Source organism: Sorex araneus, chromosome 5, assembly GCF_027595985.1.
Source record: "Sorex araneus isolate mSorAra2 chromosome 5, mSorAra2.pri, whole genome shotgun sequence".
Taxonomy (NCBI): Eukaryota; Metazoa; Chordata; class Mammalia; order Eulipotyphla; family Soricidae; genus Sorex; species Sorex araneus.
The window spans coordinates 116320402-116339067 of record NC_073306.1 but is presented as its reverse complement, the minus strand read 5'-3'; the positions used below and the strand labels follow the sequence as shown (position 1 = coordinate 116339067).

The following is an 18666-nucleotide window of genomic DNA, read 5'->3' as shown; positions in this document are numbered from 1 at the left end:
AAAGGAGGAAGGGATGGAGGGAGGAAGGAAGGAAGGAAGGAAGGAAGGAAGGAAGGAAGGAAGGAAGGAAGGAAGGAAGGAAGGAAGAAAAGAAAGAAAGGAAGGAAGACACTTGCTCCACATGCTTCCAAGTGACTAACATTAGTAAACAAGAGTGCACGGCGTTCCCGACTGCAAAGCGATGGGAGCGGCACTGTGGGATCATCAGACTTACTAGTCAGAATGCTGCGACTCCCCACCTCCCCACGTGAGAGTAAATGTGCAAGTGCAGTCACCAGCACGTGTGGAAGGAGGCCTGAATTCCCTTGCACAGATAGATCTCTCATTCAAGGATCCTCCAGGAATTCTGGCAGAACACACAGCTTTTCGAGGGATTCCCAAATCCAAAGCCTTGCAACTTGAGCCGTGTCACTCTGCGGCCAGGGAAGAGCAGCTCGCTGGCTGGCAGAGCACCGCGACCTGGGGCCCGAGAGGGATTTCTCCAGGGATCCCGTGCTCTCTCCCTGAGCTGGCCAGCGTCCTTCCCAGCCTCACCAGCCAAGATCCTGAGCCAGGACGGCCATACCAGCAGCAGGAGGCCGTGGGGCACGGTCCTGGCAGAGCCCGTGCCTGCTGCTCCTGCTCCGCAAGCTGGCAGTGGGGCCAGCTGGCGACAGGCAGGGTTCCGGATGTCCGGTGGAGGCTGAGGGGAGCTGCACGAGGCTGCGTGCCCACCGTGTGTTCTGGGGGTTCCTCCCACAGATGGGATTCAGCATGATGCTCACAAACAGGGTCTCTCCACCCAGGGGTTCAGAGTAAGCACGGCTGCCTCTTACCACTGTGGGGGCCCTGCCAGGCCACCCCTATCCCTACGTTATTCCTGACCCCTTTCGTTCCTGCCCCGCCCTCCCAGGTCCTGCTGGTTCCACCTCTGAAACATCCTCTCCGACCGTCTCCATTGCTGCCACCTCAGAAGGCCACCAGCCTTCAAAGGGACCCTCCCCTTGTCTCCTACTTCCAAACGGGATGCCAGTCTGTCTGTCTGTCTGTCTGTCTGTCTGGGGACCATGGGTAAGGGTACCAGAACACATCAGGCTCTGTGTAGTGGGGGAGGAGGGTGTCCGCTCCATTCAGCCCAGGGATATTATTCTTATGTCCTTAAAAATCATTAATTATATGGAGGGATGGGGCTGGAGCGACAGCACAGTGGGTAGGGTGTTTGCCTTGAACGTGGCCAACCCGGGTTTGATTCCCAGCATCCCATATGGTCCCCTGAGCACCGCCAGGAGTAATCCCTGAGTGCAGAGCCAGGAGTAACTCCTGAGCATCGCCTAGTGTGATAAAAAAAAAAAATTATATGGAGGGAGGCCAAAGTGGTCTTCATGTTTGTTTCTGAGCCACATCCAGTGGAGCCCCGGGTCACATGCCTGGCGGTGCTCAGGATCTATGTGGAGCAGTGGATTAAACCTGAGGGTCCCACATGCAAACATGCGCTCCAGCTCGTTGAGCTATGTCCCTAGTCTCCCTAAGTGATTTTCTTGTTGCAGTTGTTTTGGAGCCACAGCCACTGATGCTCAGGAACTAACAACTCCTGGTTATATGCTCAGAGATTATTCCAGGTAGTGCTCAAGAGACCACATGTGGTATGGGGGACTGAACTGGCACTGGCTGCATGAAGGCAAGTGCCTTGACTCCTGTACGACTCTCCAGCCCTCAAAGTTACTACTTTTTTATTTTTGGGGGGTGGTCACACCCAACTGTGCTCAGACCTTTCTTGTGGCTCTGAGCTTAAGGGATCACTCCTGGCAATGCTTGGGGAAACCATATGGGGTGACAGGATTGAACACAGGTTGCTCATGTGGAAGGCAAGCACCCTACCCCCTTCTGGCCCCACAAAGTTTTGGGTTTTTTGTTTTGGGGTCATACCTGGTGAGGCTCAGCGGTTAGTCCTGGCTTTACATTCAGGCATTACTCCTGGTGGTGCTCAGGGGATGATATGGGATGCTGGGAATCAAATTTGGTTCAGATGGCTCCAGCCCCAGTCCCTACCCCCCGCCCCCACAACTTTTTAAATTGAGTCACCAATGAGATGCACAGTTACAAAGTTGTTCATGATCAGGTTTGTCATACAATGTTCCAACACACTTCCTCCCCTCCACCAGTGTACATTTCCCACCACCAACCAGTCCTACTTTTTAACAAATAAAAACTAGTTATCACACCCCTTCTTCAAGTCTTCAACAATTCTTTTTTTTCTTTTTGGGTCACACCTGGCAATGCACAGGGGTTATTCCTGGCTCATGCACTCAGGAATTACTCCTGGCGGTGCTCAGGGGACCATATGGGATGCTGGGAATTGAACCCGGGTTGGCCGAATGCAAGACAAATGCCCTACCCGCTGTGCTATTGCTCCAGCCCCAAGTCTCCAACAATTGTACACTGCACTCAGAATAGTCTCAACTCCTTACTCTGGCCCACAAGCCCTATCAGATCTATGTCCTCATTCCGGCCCATCAGCCCACTTCTCCATTCTCATTGACCGCCACCGCCCCCAATTACTTCGAGTTATTCCCGTCTCAGAACCTTTATCCTAGCTGTTCCTTCTGTTTTCCACACTTTGGGGGTGGGGTACAGGGGTAGGTGTGGTATGGGCCACATCTAGCAGTGCTCACGAGCTATTCTTGGCCGTGCTCAGGGGACCGTATGTGGCACTGGGGATTGAACCAGCATCAGCTGCCTGCAAGGCAAGTGCCTTAAGTGCTATACTGTCTCCCCAGCCCCATGGCACCTTTTCCAATGCTTTAAACCTTCTCAGAGTTCCTGGCAGCACATCTCAGGGAAAATGCTGCCACCTTACAGAGCCTTCTCTAAGCACCCATAAAGTAGGAGTCCCCATTCCCTTGATGTTACTTTTTACTGTCCTCGCAGTACTTGTTTCTGTCCAGTTTACCTTTTTCTGTTGCTGTCCTCAGAACAGGGTTTCCTAAAATGGGCGATATACTGCCCCCTGGGGAGCACAAGAATGATTTAGGGGGCAGGAGTTAGCCTCAAATGTAATTGGTCGGGGGTTACTTTCCATTTATTCAAAAAAAGGAGATCTTCAGAATCACTAGTGATACTTTTTCTGGAAAGGGGGGAGCAGGCGATGCAAGGGTGAGAGCCCTGCACTAGAATATGAGGTGACTGAGGGAAGGCCTTCAGCTACCTCCTCACCGTCACAGCCCCAGGCCAGAACAACCTGGTGGGCCTTAGGCACTCGGCAAATGTTGGGTGAGGGAGACTGAGGCAGCTCTGAGGCTCCTGTGCTGAAGGTGATGGCTGAAGAGACACAAGTGAAACAGGCCACTCAGAGCACACAGCTTCCTTCCCTCTGCTCCCTTGACTGTAAAATGGGGGTCGGAGCCTGGACATCTGTTCCTTGCAGAGGTCTTGACAATACCAATGGCTGAAGGCCCCTTTCAACATGTGTGTAAACCCCTAGACAACATCTGTAGAACACAGGACAGTGACCAGTGCTGTACAGGCTCTTTCTCACTAATCCATACATCTGATAAGCTACACAACCAGCAGAAGTGTGGGGACAATGGGGCTGGACCGACATACCTGAAGTGGGCAGGACACTTGCCTTGCATGTGGCCCAGGTCCAATCCCCAGCACTCCAAATGGACCCCAAGTCTGCCAGGAGTGCAGAGAGAGGAGTGAGCCCTGCACACTGCTGGGTACGAGATCTGGAAGAGATCTGGGTCAGTAGCTGGATTCTACGATGAAACCAACACCAGGTATTTATTTAAAGAAGTCCTTTCAAATGCCAGTAATACATTAATTAAACTCTCATTTTTTTTCTGGGCCCCACCCAGAGATGCTCAGGGTTACTCCTGGCTCTGCACTCAGGAATTAATCCTGGCGGTGCTCAGGGGACCATAGAGAATGCTGGGGATTGAACCAGGGCCAACTGTATGCAAAGCCAGCACCTTATTCACTATCCTCTCTCTCCCACCTCCAAAACCTCTTAAGTTCTTGAAAGATAGGGGAGATAGGACTGATCTCTGCACTTTCCCAGTGCTCATCATCCCAGTGTGATTTTATCAACAGTGACTGAACTGGCATCCTACCATCAGTCTTCTTAAACTTTAAAATAATGAGTGGGGACTCCCCACTGTTCATGGGGCCAGGGGGCTACTCCTGGAACTAGATGCCAGGCCATCTGGGGCAGACAGTCAAGAAGACCCAAGGATACAATGGTGTTGGGGACCACTAGGGTGACCTGAGCACACCCAGTGGAGCTTGGGAGGCCTCCAAGGCTACCCCAGAAGTTCTCAGAGGCCCCCAGAGCTAACCCAGTGGTGCTGCAGGGGCCATGTGGGTGCTGGGGAGTGAATCAGGTCTCACATACCTGACCCATGTGTCACTTCCCCGAGTGCAACTTTCACTGTGCTCTGAAATTCTAGATTCCTCAGGCAATCCTGTTACTAGGTTGACAGTTACATGCTACACTGACAGCTCCTGTATCAGGCACGCAGGGCCCTTTGAGGTTGGCAGACGTGGTGTCATCAACATACACTTTATTCACTAACCATAATACAACCTGATGCTCCATTGAATGCAAATACTTTCACCAAACACGCTGGACATCTTACACATTCTAGGTTCAAATGCTCTCACAGGGTAGGTATTATTATTATCCCCATTTCAGAGCTGACAAAACCAGGGCCTGAAGTGGTGAAGTCAACTGCTCTATGCCATGCAGCCTGGAGGTAGGACCTGGATTTGAACCCTGGGAGCCAGACTCCATACACTCTGGCACTAAAAGGACCTTCTGACAACAGTCCACTCCTCTCATTTTAACTGTAAAATTGCTATTACCTTTCCCTTAGTAGTTGTGGAACATGCATTTGGAGGTGGCGCTCCCATACCTGAAATCCTGTCTTTTGGAGCCGTGGGGGTTCCCAGGGAATTCTCAGCTAACTAGGCTACACTTCAATGTCCAAGAAGCATCACACCCTCATGTGCTACTCAGGCCCTGCAGTCTGGGATTAAATGAGACAATGTCCTTGATTTTTTAAAGGGGGTCCACTTCTGGGGGTGCTTAGGGGACCATCCAGTGCCAGGGATCACAGTTGGGGCTCCTCTGAGCTAACACACCAGCCCTTTGAAACATCTCCCCACACCTGGGATAATATACTTGAAAAGGGCTTTTTTTCTTTCTTTTTTTCTGTTTTGGTGTCTGAGCCACACCCAGTGGTGCTCAGTGCTCAGGGGCTCTTCCTGGCTCAGTGGACCATAAGTGGAGTCAGGGACTAAACCAGCCTAGTGGCCACCCCAGCTGCATGCAAGGCAAGTAGCCTCACGTCCTTGTGGTGACACCTCCTCACCTCTCCCTCTCTCTTTCTCTTTCTCATTCCATTCTCTGGCACTTGAAAAGTGCTCCTTAATCAGATACCTGTAAGTAGCTATTACCATGTCAGCACTTCCCCGGAGACATAAAGACACCCTTATTTTTACGGAGCAGCCCGCAAGGCCCACATGAGAATTAGCATCCTAACCTCAGCTATCTCTGAGGTCTGGGGCTTAGCGGTTCCCCCACCCGGCTCCTTTCGGAGGGCCACACCTCGCGCTGCAGAACGGAGTCAGAAGGGCGGCACGTGGGGGGCTGTCAACAGCAGGACCTACACCCTCTGAGGGGGGCTGCAGGTATCCCCACCGGACCTGTCTCTCAAGGTCAGCACATCCTTGGAAGGCACCCTGCCCTAAGCACCCACAAGCCCGCGAGGAGCTTGCTGAGGCTAGATGCCAAGCCAGCTGGCATGCCCTGGCATCCCTGGAGCCCTGCCGTGGCTCCTGAACCATTTCACCGATAAAGAAGGCTGAGAGGCCGTGGCTCATCCCGGGCCACGGTTGCTAAGAGGACCTGCAGACTCCAACTCAGTCGCTCAGGCTTCAAATCAAGTGCTCTCTTGGCCCTCCCGTGCGGGGCTGCACTAAGCATTTCCCTCTCCCGCGGCTGGGCAGCCTGGACCACAGGGACACGCCTCATCCCCAGCACGCCGCGCCGCAACGGTTGGCGCTCGCTGGCGGAGAGCGGGTCAACGGGAGGCGGACAGCGGCAGGGCTTGCCCAAGGTCACACACGGGGCGCCCAGGGCAGCCGCGAGGGGCGGACACCCGGGCTCCCCGCGCCCCGCTCCCGAGCCGGGGCCCGGACAATGGCCCGGCGCGCCCACCTGGACCCCCGCGGCTCGCGGCCGCGCCTGGGGGTCGGGCCGCGCCTCCGGCCGGGAGCGCAGGGCGAGGCCGCTCGGACGCGCGGCCGGACGATGCCCGGGCGGCAGCGCGGAGGATGCTCGGCGCCTCCCCGACTCACCTGCGGCCGGGGCCGGCGGCGGGCGGCGGCGGCGGCGGCGGCGGGGGCGGCGGCGAGTCCCGGGCTGAGCCATTCCCCGCTGCCCCGGATGGGGAGAGACTGCGGCCGCTCACTTCCTTAGCAACCCGGCTCGCCGACCCACTTCCTTAGCAACCAGCGTCAATTTCAACAACTTTATTGAGACGCGAGTGGGGAACAGAGCAAACCTGTTAGGCGCCGAACGGAGGGCTCCCCCGCCTCCCACCACACACACACACACACACACACACACACACACACACACACACACACACACACACACACTCACACACACACACACATACATACACACACACACACACACACACACACACACACACACACACACCAGGACCGGCCAGATGCTGAAACTTGCTAAGTGCCCCCCGCCCCGACACACACAAGCGCAGACACACTGGAACTTGCAAAGTGTCCAACACACACACACACACACACACACACACACACACACACACACACACACACACACACACACCCGGGCCGGGCCGGGCCGGCCAGATGCTGGAACTTGCTAAGTGCCCAACGCTTCCCTGTCCTTTCCACCAATCTAAGAGGCATCAGGCTGCAAGGACGAGATCGCTCGAATCTCGTGCCTCAGTTTCCCCTTCTGTAAAAAGGAACACACTGCCAGGTGTCACTTTGTGGTTTCAGCTGCTGTTTTACTTCCCTTAACGGGGTTTAAAAGTCCATTCTTCCGACTTGCCTTTCAGACTGTTACTGAGATAGCTTCACCTAGGATTCACCTGACCACTTTGTCTAGTAACTGGGAAATTGCTCTTGTCTCTTCTCTCATCTCCCCACCCCATTGCCCACCGCACCTCCCTCTGCACACATGCGACAGTCACCATGTCCTGGAGTATGCCTCTTACATATTTCTCCTGCCCACCCACCTTTCTCCTTCTGAGTTCCCAGATCGGACCAGGTCTGATGACCCTCCTCTCTGTCCAGCCTGCAACATCTGGTCTCTGCTACCTGTTTGTCCAGAAAAGTGCCAATGCATTTTTTTTTCCTTTTTGGATCACACCCAGCAATGCTCAGGGGTTACTCCTGGCTCTGCACTCAGGAATTACTCCTAGCGGTGCTAGGGGGACCATATGGAATGCTGGGAATCAAACCCGGGTTGGCCGAGTGCAAGGCAAATGCCCTACCCACTCTGCTATCACTCCAGCCCCGCCAGTGCATTTTCTTAAGGTGAAAAGAGTGATCATTTTCAAACATAAAACAAGTCACATTGCGGCAGAGTGATAGTATATCAGGTAGGTTTGTACACTGCCAATCCTGGTTAGAGTCCAGGCATCTCATATTGGCCCTCTGAGCACCACCAGGAGTAATTTTTGAGTGCAGAGCCAGGAGTAGCCTCTGAGCACTGTTGAGTATAGTGAAACAAGACAAAACAAGTAAAAAAATTATCATATCAATCACCTCCCTAGTTTAACAACCTTTTTTGGAGTTGGGGGGAGAAGACAGATGTTTCTTGGGGCTTACTCCTGGCTCTGTCCTCAGGGGTCACCCACAGACCACACAGTCACTCACCTGTCATGGCGTCTTGCTTAGTGGCCATCAGGTTTTTTTACTGAGACCATTCTATTGTAATGGTCAGGGGCAGGGACAGGAGAGAGTATGGGATCCTGAGTCCCCTGGGACAGGGGAGGGTACTGGACACCTAGGGCTTGGGGCTGGTGGGGAGTGAGAAATGGGATCTGAGGGTACCCGCCCTGCAGTCTCCCCACAACCAGAGAAAGGGAAGAAGAACCAAGGACGGCTCCAGGATAACCTCACCAAGGGAAAATCACTTCTAACCAACTTCTCCATGGGGTGCTGACACATGGCAGACAGCCTGGATCTTCCCAAGGGGTGAAATCACCAAATCTTGGGGCCAGAGCAATAGCACAGCAGGTAGGGCGTTTGCCTTGCATGCGGCCAATCCAGGTTCAGTTCCCAGCATCCCATATGGTTCCCTGAGCACTGCCAGGAGTAATTTCTGAGGGCAGGGCCAGGAGTAACCCCTGTGCAGTGCCGGGTGTGACCCAAAAAGCAAAAAAAGAAAGAAAGAAAGAAAGAAAGAAAGAAAGAAAGAAAGAAAGAAAGAAAGAAAGAAAGAAAGAAAGAAAGAAAGAAAGAAAGAAAGAAAGAAAGAAAGAAAGAAAGAAAAGATGGGGCTGGAGTGATAGCACAGCGGGTAGGGCGTTTGCCTTGCACGGGGCTGATACAGGTTCGATTCCCAGCATCCCATATGGTCCTCTGAGCACTGCCAGGGGTGATTCCTGAGTGCAGAGCCAGGAATAACCTCTATGGATCGCCGGGTGTGACCTGAAAAGCAAAAAAAAAAAAAAATCACCAAATCTTTTTCTCTGGAAAAATCTATTTCTCAGGAGTTCTAGGCTGTGCTGTCCTAAGGATCTTTGCACAGTGAAATGACTGTGGATCAGCGCAGACACCCTGCGAATGTGACTAGCGCTACCAAGGAGTGCATGAATGTCTGTCTAAAGGGCCAAATGGGGCGGAGAGCTCTGGTATGAGACAGTGCAGCTCTGGCTGATGAAAACTAATGAAGCTGGACTGTGAGGTCCAAGCAGTCCCAGAGTTGCTCCCAGGGCACGCCTCGCCAGAGAGCCAAGCACTCGGCTTCCTCACTGTCAGCAAAACCGGGCTTTCTGTGCTATTGCTCAGGTCTGCCTTCAGTTGAGAATTGGCAGGAGAGGCATGGGATAGTGCTGGGCACTTGCTAGGAGCCCTCCAAGTGGGGGGTGGTTCCCTGACAGGGTGAGAGCTGCAGTGTTCTCTTGGGGAACAAGTGCTGCAAATGCAAGGATTTCTGTTAAAAAAGAGAGCTTGTTTTTTTTTGAAATGTCATACCATTTGGGGGAGATGGCGGAAAAGGGGTCTGTAAAAATGTTGGAAATGGAGTGAATGACTAGGAAGCAAAGAGCAGCATCTCAGAGAGCCCCTTTCATGAAGGAACAAGATGCTGTGTTTGGACCAATGCCAAGGCCCCCAAGATCCACTTCATGGTTCTCACTTGGCAGGAGGCCCAGGTTTGGTGCAGATGAAGCTCTGGCAACTGAAGGAGGCTCTCAGGGCTGGGAAGCAGGCTAATGCTTTCTAAACTCACATCTTGAAGCTTTTCTGAAGAACGCCAGCTAGAAGTTGGCGGCTGATTGCTTCCTCCTCAGGCACTTAACTGGTACGTGACCTTGGGCAAGTGGTTCACCTCTCTGCACCTCATTTCCTTCTTGCCTCCACCCCTGCAAGATTGCTTTGAGAGTTTACCCAGAAAATGGGTGTTTCCCCAGTGGTCAGGCTCCAACACAGTAAGAAACCCTGAAAATAGTTAAAGAACACCAAGAGATCATAGAAGTCTGGTGATAGAATCAAGCCAGAATCTCAGTCTCATACTGGGACCCTCTGTGCCTGGCACAGTGGCTGCCACAACCCCCCACAAGGGAAGGTATTTGAAGACTCCTATGATCTCATCACTTTTCAAATGAGCAGATTTTTGAAAACATAAGACTGGCAGTTGGCAAGGATGAAAGAGGCACACTTCATCCTATCACGGATGGGACAAACTTGGCACAAATTGTAAGAAAAATTAACACGATGACTAAGAATCATTTGAGTCCGCCCAATCTGCTTCTAGGAATCAGTTCTGAGAAAAATAATGAGCGGTGATCTAAAGATCTAGATATAGTACATTCACCTCAGTCTTATGACAATACTTACCTCCTTGAAATAATGTATTCCATATTCAAGCAATGGCTAGGTAAACTGAGACATGTCAGTAAGAGAGAATGTCACACTTCCATTGGAGATCATGTTTTCAAAGAGCATCAAGCAGGGTAGGGAGATAGTACAGCAGTTACTCTTGCCTTGCCTGCTACCAACCCAGGTTCAATTCCCAGCACCATACAGCATTGCCCCAAGCACTGCCAGGACTCATCCCTAAGCAGGATCAGTAAGACTAAGCCCTGAGTACTGCCAGATTCCACCCTAAAGCAATGAAAGAAATGAGCTGTCAAATCATGAAAAGACATGGAAGAAATTTATGTACATATTACTAAGCGGAAAGAAACTGATCTGAAAAGACGACCATAATGCTTGATTGAGACTCACATTCCCAGAAACAACAAGAAAAAAAAGCCTAGCTATGTGGCAATCTGGGAAAGGCAAAGCTAGGAAGACAGTAAAAAGATCAACTCTGGCCAAGTATGAAGTAAGGGCCAGAGAGATAGTACAGCAGATAGGACATCAGCCTTGTATGCAGCCAACTCAGGTTTGATCGCTGTCATTCTGTATGGTCCCCTGAGCACTGCCAGGAGTGGATCCTGAGTGCAGAGCAAGGAGTAACTAACCCCTGAGCACTGCCAGGTGTGGCGCCCAAACAAAACAAAACAAAACAAGACAAAATAACTTCCAGGTATTAGGGAGGAAAGGATGGAGAGTCAAGCAGAGTACTTTAGGAAAGTGAAAGTACTCTGTGATACCACAGTGATGAAACTTGTCATTACCCATGTATTCAAAATCATAGAATGTGCAATGGAACCCTATGGTAAACTGCAGTCTTTGAGTGATAAGGATGCATCAATCTAGGTTCATTAGTTATATCAAATATCCCACTCTGGTGGTGGGTATTGATAACAGGACAAGCTATGCATGAAGGGAGGGGCCGTGGGAATATGGAAAGCCACCTATACTTTCCATCTACTGTGACCCTAAAGTTGCTCTTAAATTAAAATCTTAAAAAAAAAAAACTAAGCAAGTAGTTATCGTGAACTCAAGGAAACTATCATTCACAACCACCACCTTGAGCCAGAGAGAGAATACAGCAGGTGAAATGCTTGCCTTGCATGCGGTTAACCCAGCTTTGAGCCCCAGCATCCGTTGTGGTCTCCCGAACAGCACCAAGAGTAATTTCTGAGGGTAGAGCCAGGAGTAAGCCCTGAGCATTGCTGGGTGTAAAAAACCCAATCACAATCCTGGTCCTAATAATTCTGGTACCTGGGGAGATCAGCACTTGGAAAGTACGGAAGGTCCAACAAAACATATTCATTTTTCTTCCCATCCCCTAAGCAAAACTGCTCTGGCCCTCAGCGGGGAGGGCATTTTCTTTGCACTCAGCTGACACGGGTTCGATTCCCAGCATCCCATATGGTCGCCCGAGCACCGACAGGAGTAATTCCTAAGTGCAGAGCCAGGAGTAACCCCTGAGTATTGCTGGGTGTGGCCCCAAAAGAGCAAAAAAAAAAAAAGCAGGGGTCAGACCTGCTTCTGACCCCCTGCGCAGCACCAGACTCAGGTTCTGTCCAAACCTGGGATCTGACATGAGGGGGTGAAATATAGAGGACAAGGCATTGCTTAAGGAAGGAGACCCCTGCAGATAGCTGAGATGTGGGGTGTGCACTGGACTAGGGCTCTGGAAGCGTGGGGCGTCTTGAATGAGCCAGTCGTGTGTAGCCTTGGATAAACTGATTTCCTTGCTGGTTGATTTGCATCTCCCTGATGATTAGTGATGTAGAGCATTTTTTTATGTGCTCTTTGGTCATTTGGATTTCTTCTTTAAGAAAGTTACTATTTATTTCGGATGGGTGTTTGAGCATTGTATAACTGAGACTTTAACCTGAAAGCTTTGTAAGTTTCCACATGGTGAATCAATAAAAGAATTTAAAAAAAAAAAAGAAAGTTACTATTCATTTCTTCTCCCAATTTTTGGATGGGATAGGATTTTTTTTTCTTGCAAAGTTCTACTAGGGCCTTATGTACCTTTATCAGATGGATGTTGGGTAAGTAATTTCACACCACATCAAAAAGAACAAGAATAACCAGTGCTGGCACAGAAGTGGGGAGGAAAGGAGTCTCATTCATTGTTGGTGGGAATGCCAATTGATTCAGCCTTTTTGGAAAACAATATGGGCATTCCTCAAAAAACTAGAAATTGAGCTTCATAAGACCAAGCAATACCACTCTGGGAATATATCCTAAGGGCCTAAAAACACAATGCAGAAACACCATCTGCACTTCTGTGCTCATTATAGCATTATTCACAATAGCCAGAATCTGGAAACAACCCAAGAACAGATGACTGCATAAAGAAACTATGGTACATCTACACAATGGAATACTACAACAGCTGCCAGGAAAAATGAAGGTATGGAATTTGCTTATACGTGGATGGACATGGAGAGTATCGTGTTGAGTGAAATAAGTTCAGAGGGACAGACATAGAATGGCTGCACCCATTGGTGGGATATAAAAAAAAATGTAGTAAGAGATCAATACCCAAGGACAGTAGAAATAAGGGTCAGGAAGACGGGTCCGTGATTGGAAGCTTGTCACAAGTCGGAGGTACAGAGGGAATGGGCAGTTAAGATAGAGAAGGAACCAGTATGACAATTATAGTTGGAAATGATCACTTTGGACAAGAACTCAGTGCTGAAAGGAGGTAAAGGTATATACAAGATAACCTTCAGTACCTGTATTGCAAACCTTAATGCCCAAAAGGAGGGGTGGGGGAACTGGGGGCATTGGTGATGGGAAATGTGCACTGGTGAAGTGACAGGTGTTGGAACATTGAATGACTGAAGACAACTATGCACAACTTTGTAACTCTGTATCTCACAGTGATTCCATTTTTAAAAAATACTTAAAAAATAAATAAACTGATTTCCCTCTCTGAACCTCTGCTTCCTCACCCAAAAATTGGCCGTGATTTCTGTCGGATAGCCTACAGAAGTCCTGTGGGAGAGGGGGTGGGTGCCAGAGTGAATGGGAGAAGTGCATGGATTATTCTAAAGGGTGCTTAGAGCTCCTTTGCAGAGCTGGGGGGAGGTGGGGAGAGGGTGGGTGGGGGTGGGGGGTGGGGGAGGAGAACCACCTGGAGGCAAACAGTTCTGCATCTGGATCTCAGCTCTGCTGCTCACAGCTATGGGACCTTGGGTGAGACGCTTTGTTTCCAGTTTCTCAGTCAGCGAGCCTTGGGCCTGAGACGCACTGTGTCGGGTCATGGGCCGGTCTGACCTGGTTCTGAGACCCAACTCTTTTCTTTGTCTTTTTTTGTGGCACCTGACAGTGCTTAGGGGTAATTCCTGGTTCTGTGCTCAGGAATCACTCCTGGTGGTGTTTGGAGGACCATATAGGATGCCGTGGATTGAACCCAGATTGGCCGCGTGCCAGGCAAGTGCCCTACCCACTCTAGGATCGCTCCGGCCACCTGACTCCGCTTCTTTATCAGCTGGATCCTTTCCACTCTTCCCAAAGTTTATCAAAAGTATTTTGGGGGGGCTGGAGCGATAGCACAGCGGGTAGGGCGTTTGCCTTGCACGCAGCCAACCCGGGTTCGATTCCCAGCATCCCATATGGTCCCCTGAGCATCACCAGGAGTAATTCCTGAGTGCAGAGCCTGGAGTAACCCCTGTGCATCGCTGGGTGTGACCCAAAGAGAAAAAAAAAAAGTATTTTTGGAGGATTTGGTGTGGGTATGGGGCCATGCTGGCTGTGCTTGGGGCTTACTCCTGGGGCAACCACAGGCAAGGCGAGCAGCTTGCCCACTGGACTGTCTCTCTGGCCTGAATCAACAGCACTAAAGGCACACTTGACCTCCAGAAAGTGGAACCGGGGGAAAGAAATCGAGCACCGGGCACAGAGGGCGACAGATAATCCGCAGGCGAAGTGGGTGGCCCAGGTACGAAGACTGTGGGGGCAGTCGTGGAGAGCTGAGAGTGAGTGCCCCAGAGACCGTTTCTGGAGCACTGACAGGGAGAGCAAACAGGCCGGAGTGGCCTTGCTCCCCTTTTTCCCACAGACAGGCTGCCCAGCCCGCGTCAGAACAGCCTCTTCCCCCACCTCTCTTGAGACTTCTGCAAACACGGGGTGTGTCTTGAGAGCAGCAAGACGGGAAAATCTTCTATTCTCTTCCTCCCAAGGTCTCCCAGACTAGCAGAGGAGAACAAAGCCAGACCTAACTGGAGATGGGGCCTGCAGCCCAGCCGTGGGCACTGGGAATTTTCTCAGGAGACCTGGCTGGTTCACAGCCCCCTGAGGGCTCTGCCTGCCTCAGGCCAGAGGCTCCACCCACCCCATCCCTTCTCTCCTCACCAGACTTTGATCCAGGTGTTCCTCTGCCTGGAGTGTCCTCTACCCCCAACCCCCAGCCCCTCTCTCTGGGCGCCTGGACGTATACCTCTGTCTGGATCCATTCATCACCCCGCGCCAGAGTGGGGTCCCGCAGACTTCTCTCAGCTGAGTTTGACCTGGGCCGTGGCCGTGGCAGAGGGAAGCGCTGTGTGTGCTGGCATCCCGGGGGAAAGCGTGACCGTCTAACACGGAGGACACAACCCTGGGTGGCGAGAAGGCCTGAGGAGCTAGAGAGCATGCTGTGCACGCAGGAGGTCCGGCTTCCACCCTGCACCCTAAGGTTCTCAGGACCCATGTCCAGGCACTGAGCCAGGAGGAGGCCCTGAGCACCATCAAGTCTGACCCCCAAACAAGCAACCCAAATAAAGACAAAACAGAAACACACACACACACACACACACACACACACACACACACACACTCACAAGCCAGGAATGTGACTCAAATGGTAGCTCATTTGCAAGGTTCTGGATTCCAAGCATTGCTGGGAGGAGGATTCTCTTCTGACCATCCTCCCACGCCCATAAAAACCCCCCAAACTTCAGAATACTTCAACTTCCCTTAAAAGAGAAATACAAAGCTCAGACCACAGAATGCTCTTAGACTCTCATATTAATACCTTTGCAGAATTTATTTTATTTTAATTTAATTTAATTTTTTTTTTGCTTTTTGGGTCACACCCGGCGATGCACAGGGGTTACTCCTGGCTTTGCACTCAGGAATTACTCCTGACGGTGCTCAGGGGACCATATGGGATGCTGGGAATCGAACCTGGGTTGGCCGCATGCAAGGCAAACGCCCTACCCGCTATGCTATCACTCCAGCCCCCAAAGAATTTATTGATAAGTATTTGTTTATTGTTTATTACACTACATTTATTGGGTGCTTCCAGTACGCTGGGCATTTTGGTAAATACTTTACACCCCACATCTCTGATCACATATCTACCTTGTTCAGAAGTATGAACTAGGGACTGGAGAGATAGTCCATCCGGGAGGGTGCTTGCCTTGCATGTGGTCAACCTGGGTTTAATCCCCGACATCCACATAGTCCCCTGAGCACCGCCAGGAGTGATTCCTGAGTGCAGAGCCAGGAGTAAGCCTGAGTACCTTCAAGTATGGCCCCCAAAACAAAAATTTTAAAAAACCCAAAACGTAGGAACATTGTTCCCATTTTATAGCTGGGAACTGAGACACCAAACAATTGCTCAGTGGTGAGTGGCAGAACCAGAAGCAAAATCTGAGCTAACTCAGCTTCTAAGAACATGACTCTGGCCTCTTCCCGGCTCCCACCCTGGTGGGCCCCGGGCCGCATTCACCGCCAGTTGTGCTTTATTTGGCCTACTCAAGATGCTATAAGCCAGAATGAACTGCCAACATCTACAAACCAGGAGATTTCCCATTCCAACTAGGAGTTCCAACTTTTCTTAAAATATCCAAAGACTTGGCCACACTGGTCTGGATTTCCCTGTGGCAATAATTGGGTGAAGGGAACAGTAGTCACCCCATGAAGTGGGGAACGGTCCAGTTCACATCCACTCTCTAGTCAACCCCTCCCCCAACATCTACCACGTTTGTTTGCACGGCCCGCCTGGCCCTTAGAAGCTCTGGGGGTGCTGGGTCCAGACTTTCTACCAGCTGGAACTTCCTGTCCTCGTACTAAGCGCCCTTTCTCTGGGGTTGTGCGTGCAGGAACTCGCTGGTTACCAGGATGGACAGGGATTTCAAGAGCCAGTTGGGGAAGCAGCTCAGATAACACATCTAATCCCTTCCAGCCATGCAATATTTACTTAAGACTTTACAGTATATATTGTTAAGGACTCACTTCCTTTCTGGTCTCAACTTACTGTTTCAACATTTCCTTTCCTTTCACCTTAGTCTCCCGATCTATTTACATATTTTAAATCACAGGACTATGCTGTGTGATTCCTCCTCTGCCTCCCTCCCCTTGCAAGGAGAGTGCAAACGCAGTCCCCGTTACCACAAATTATGCAGTCTGAGTTTCTCACATTTGGGGAAATCGCAGGGGTCAGCACCTCCGGAGTGCAATGGGTAAGTCTCACCCTGGGAAAACCACCTTCGTGATTGTGGTACCTCCCTGCCAGGGAAGTATGCTGTAAGATTCTTATAAGCTGCCTCAAGTTCCTTTTGGAACAAGGCATGGGGAAGTCATCTCTCCACCCATATTTATACAAGGGGCTTAGTTACAGGTACTGAAATGAAACAGAAAAGAATTAACAACCTCCAGGGGCTGGAGCGATAGTACAGCGGGTAGGGCGTTTGCCTTGCACGGGGCCGACCTAGGTTCAATTCCCAGCATCCCATATGGTCCCCTGAACACCGCCAGGTACTCCTGAGTGTGGAACCAGGAGTAACCCCTGAGCATTGCTGGGTTTATAAAAGAACTATAACCTCCAAATGCCAAATTATCTCAGTTTCCCTAAAATAATCTGGCATAAGTAAGTAAAGGACCTAAGAATCTGGGAGCAGACTGAGAGACTCCCAACCCACTGTCTTAGAAAAAAACAAACTCAAAGTTTCATTTCCCAGTATTATTTTATTTATTTGAGGCGGGGGGGGGGGCACACCTGGAGGTGCTAAGGGTTTTACTCATGGCTCTGTTCTTCAGGATCACTCCTGGCAGTGCTCAGGGGACCATATGTGGTGCTGGAGAGTCAATCCCGGGCTGGCCACATGCCAGTCAAGTGTCTTACCTCTGTACAGTCTCTCTGGGTCTCATTATAAAAAAAACAAAATAGAATTTTGGGGGCCAGATATACAAAGCGGGTAGGGTGTTTGCCTTACATGCGGCTGACCTGGATTCGATTCCTTCATCCCTCTCAGGAGTATACCGCCCGCACGGCAGAGCACGGCAAGCTACCTATGGCATATTCGATATGCCAAAAACAGTAACAAGTCTCACAATGGAGACATTACTGGTGCCCGCTCAAGCAAATCGATGAACAACAGGGACAACAGTGCTACAGTGCTACAGGACACTTGTCTTGCACACAGCCAGTTCAGCTTCCATTCTTGTCACCACATACAGTCCCCCAAGCACCACCAGCAATGATTCCTGAGCACAGAACCAGGAGTACATCCTGAGCACCATGGGTTATGCCCCGGAAACAAAACAAAACAAAACAATGTTGTTTCAGTGATCACTTTATTTTTTATTTATTTATTTTTTAATTTTTCAGTGATCACTTTAAATTTACAAAAGAATTTGAATGGGTAACCAACTCCCTGATTTGTTTTCCAGATGGCCCGCAGGGCCCCACCCCTCTTGTCTTTAAAGTCTGGTATAGTCCTCTGCCACTGAGTGGCTTCTGTGACCTAGGAAATAAAGGAGAAAGGTCATCAACATCATGGCACATCATGGCACTTCTGAGTCAGTTTTTTACATTAATTTGTGTGTGTGGGAAGGTAGTTTTGGGGTCGCACCTGCTGATACTCAGGGGTTAGTCCTGGCTCTGCATTCAGAAATTACTCCTGGCAGTGCTCAGGGTCCCTTGTGGAAAGCTGGGGATCAAACCTAGGTCAGGCGTGTGTAAGACAAGTACCTTACGTGCTGTCCTATCGTTCCAGCCCCTGAATCAGATTTTTATTAAATTAAAGAGAAATTTTAATGAATTACTGTAAGTAACTGTAACTATTATTAAATGAATACAGTTACAGACTTACAGACTTGCATGATTACGTTTTGGTAATACAATGTTCGAGTACCCATCCCTCCACCTGTGCCCGTTCTCCATCCCCAATGTTTCCAGTATCCCTCCCGCCACCCCTACCCCTTCTCCCCCCATCCCCCGCCTCTGTGGCAGACACATTCCCTCTTACTCTTTCTCTCCTTTTCAGTATTATGGTTTGCAATACAGGTACTAAGTGGCCATCATGTTTGGTCCATAGTCTACTTTCAGCACACATCTACCATCCCGAGCAAGCCCTCCAACCATCATTTACTTAGTGGTCTCTTCTCCCTCCCACCTGCCTTTTCCCTCAGCACAGGAGATCAACTTCCAAGCTGGGGAGCGATCCTCCTGGCCCTTATCTCTACTATCCTTAGGTGTTAGTCTCCTGTTGTTATTTTATATTCCACATATGAGTGCAGTCATTCTATGTCTGTCCCTCTCTTTCTGACTCACTTCACTTAGCATGATAC

At 50.4% G+C, this 18666-nt stretch overlaps 1 protein-coding gene and 1 non-coding gene across 2 annotated transcripts in view; both read right to left on the bottom strand.

Annotated features, from left to right (window-relative positions):
* KIF3B (kinesin family member 3B) overlaps positions 1-6475 on the bottom strand; it is a 41699-nt gene extending 35224 nt beyond the window's left edge. Inside the window, exon 1 of the mRNA XM_055138538.1 lies at positions 6340-6475. The gene's annotated coding sequence lies outside the window, so the exon portion shown is untranslated. The remainder of the gene's footprint in view (positions 1-6339) is intronic.
* A 9979-nt stretch (positions 6476-16454) lies between these two features.
* LOC129405358 (U1 spliceosomal RNA) lies at positions 16455-16617 on the bottom strand. Its single transcript, XR_008630516.1, has one exon. It is a non-coding gene; the product is annotated as a U1 spliceosomal RNA (small nuclear RNA).
* Positions 16618-18666: the final 2049 nt, after the last annotated feature.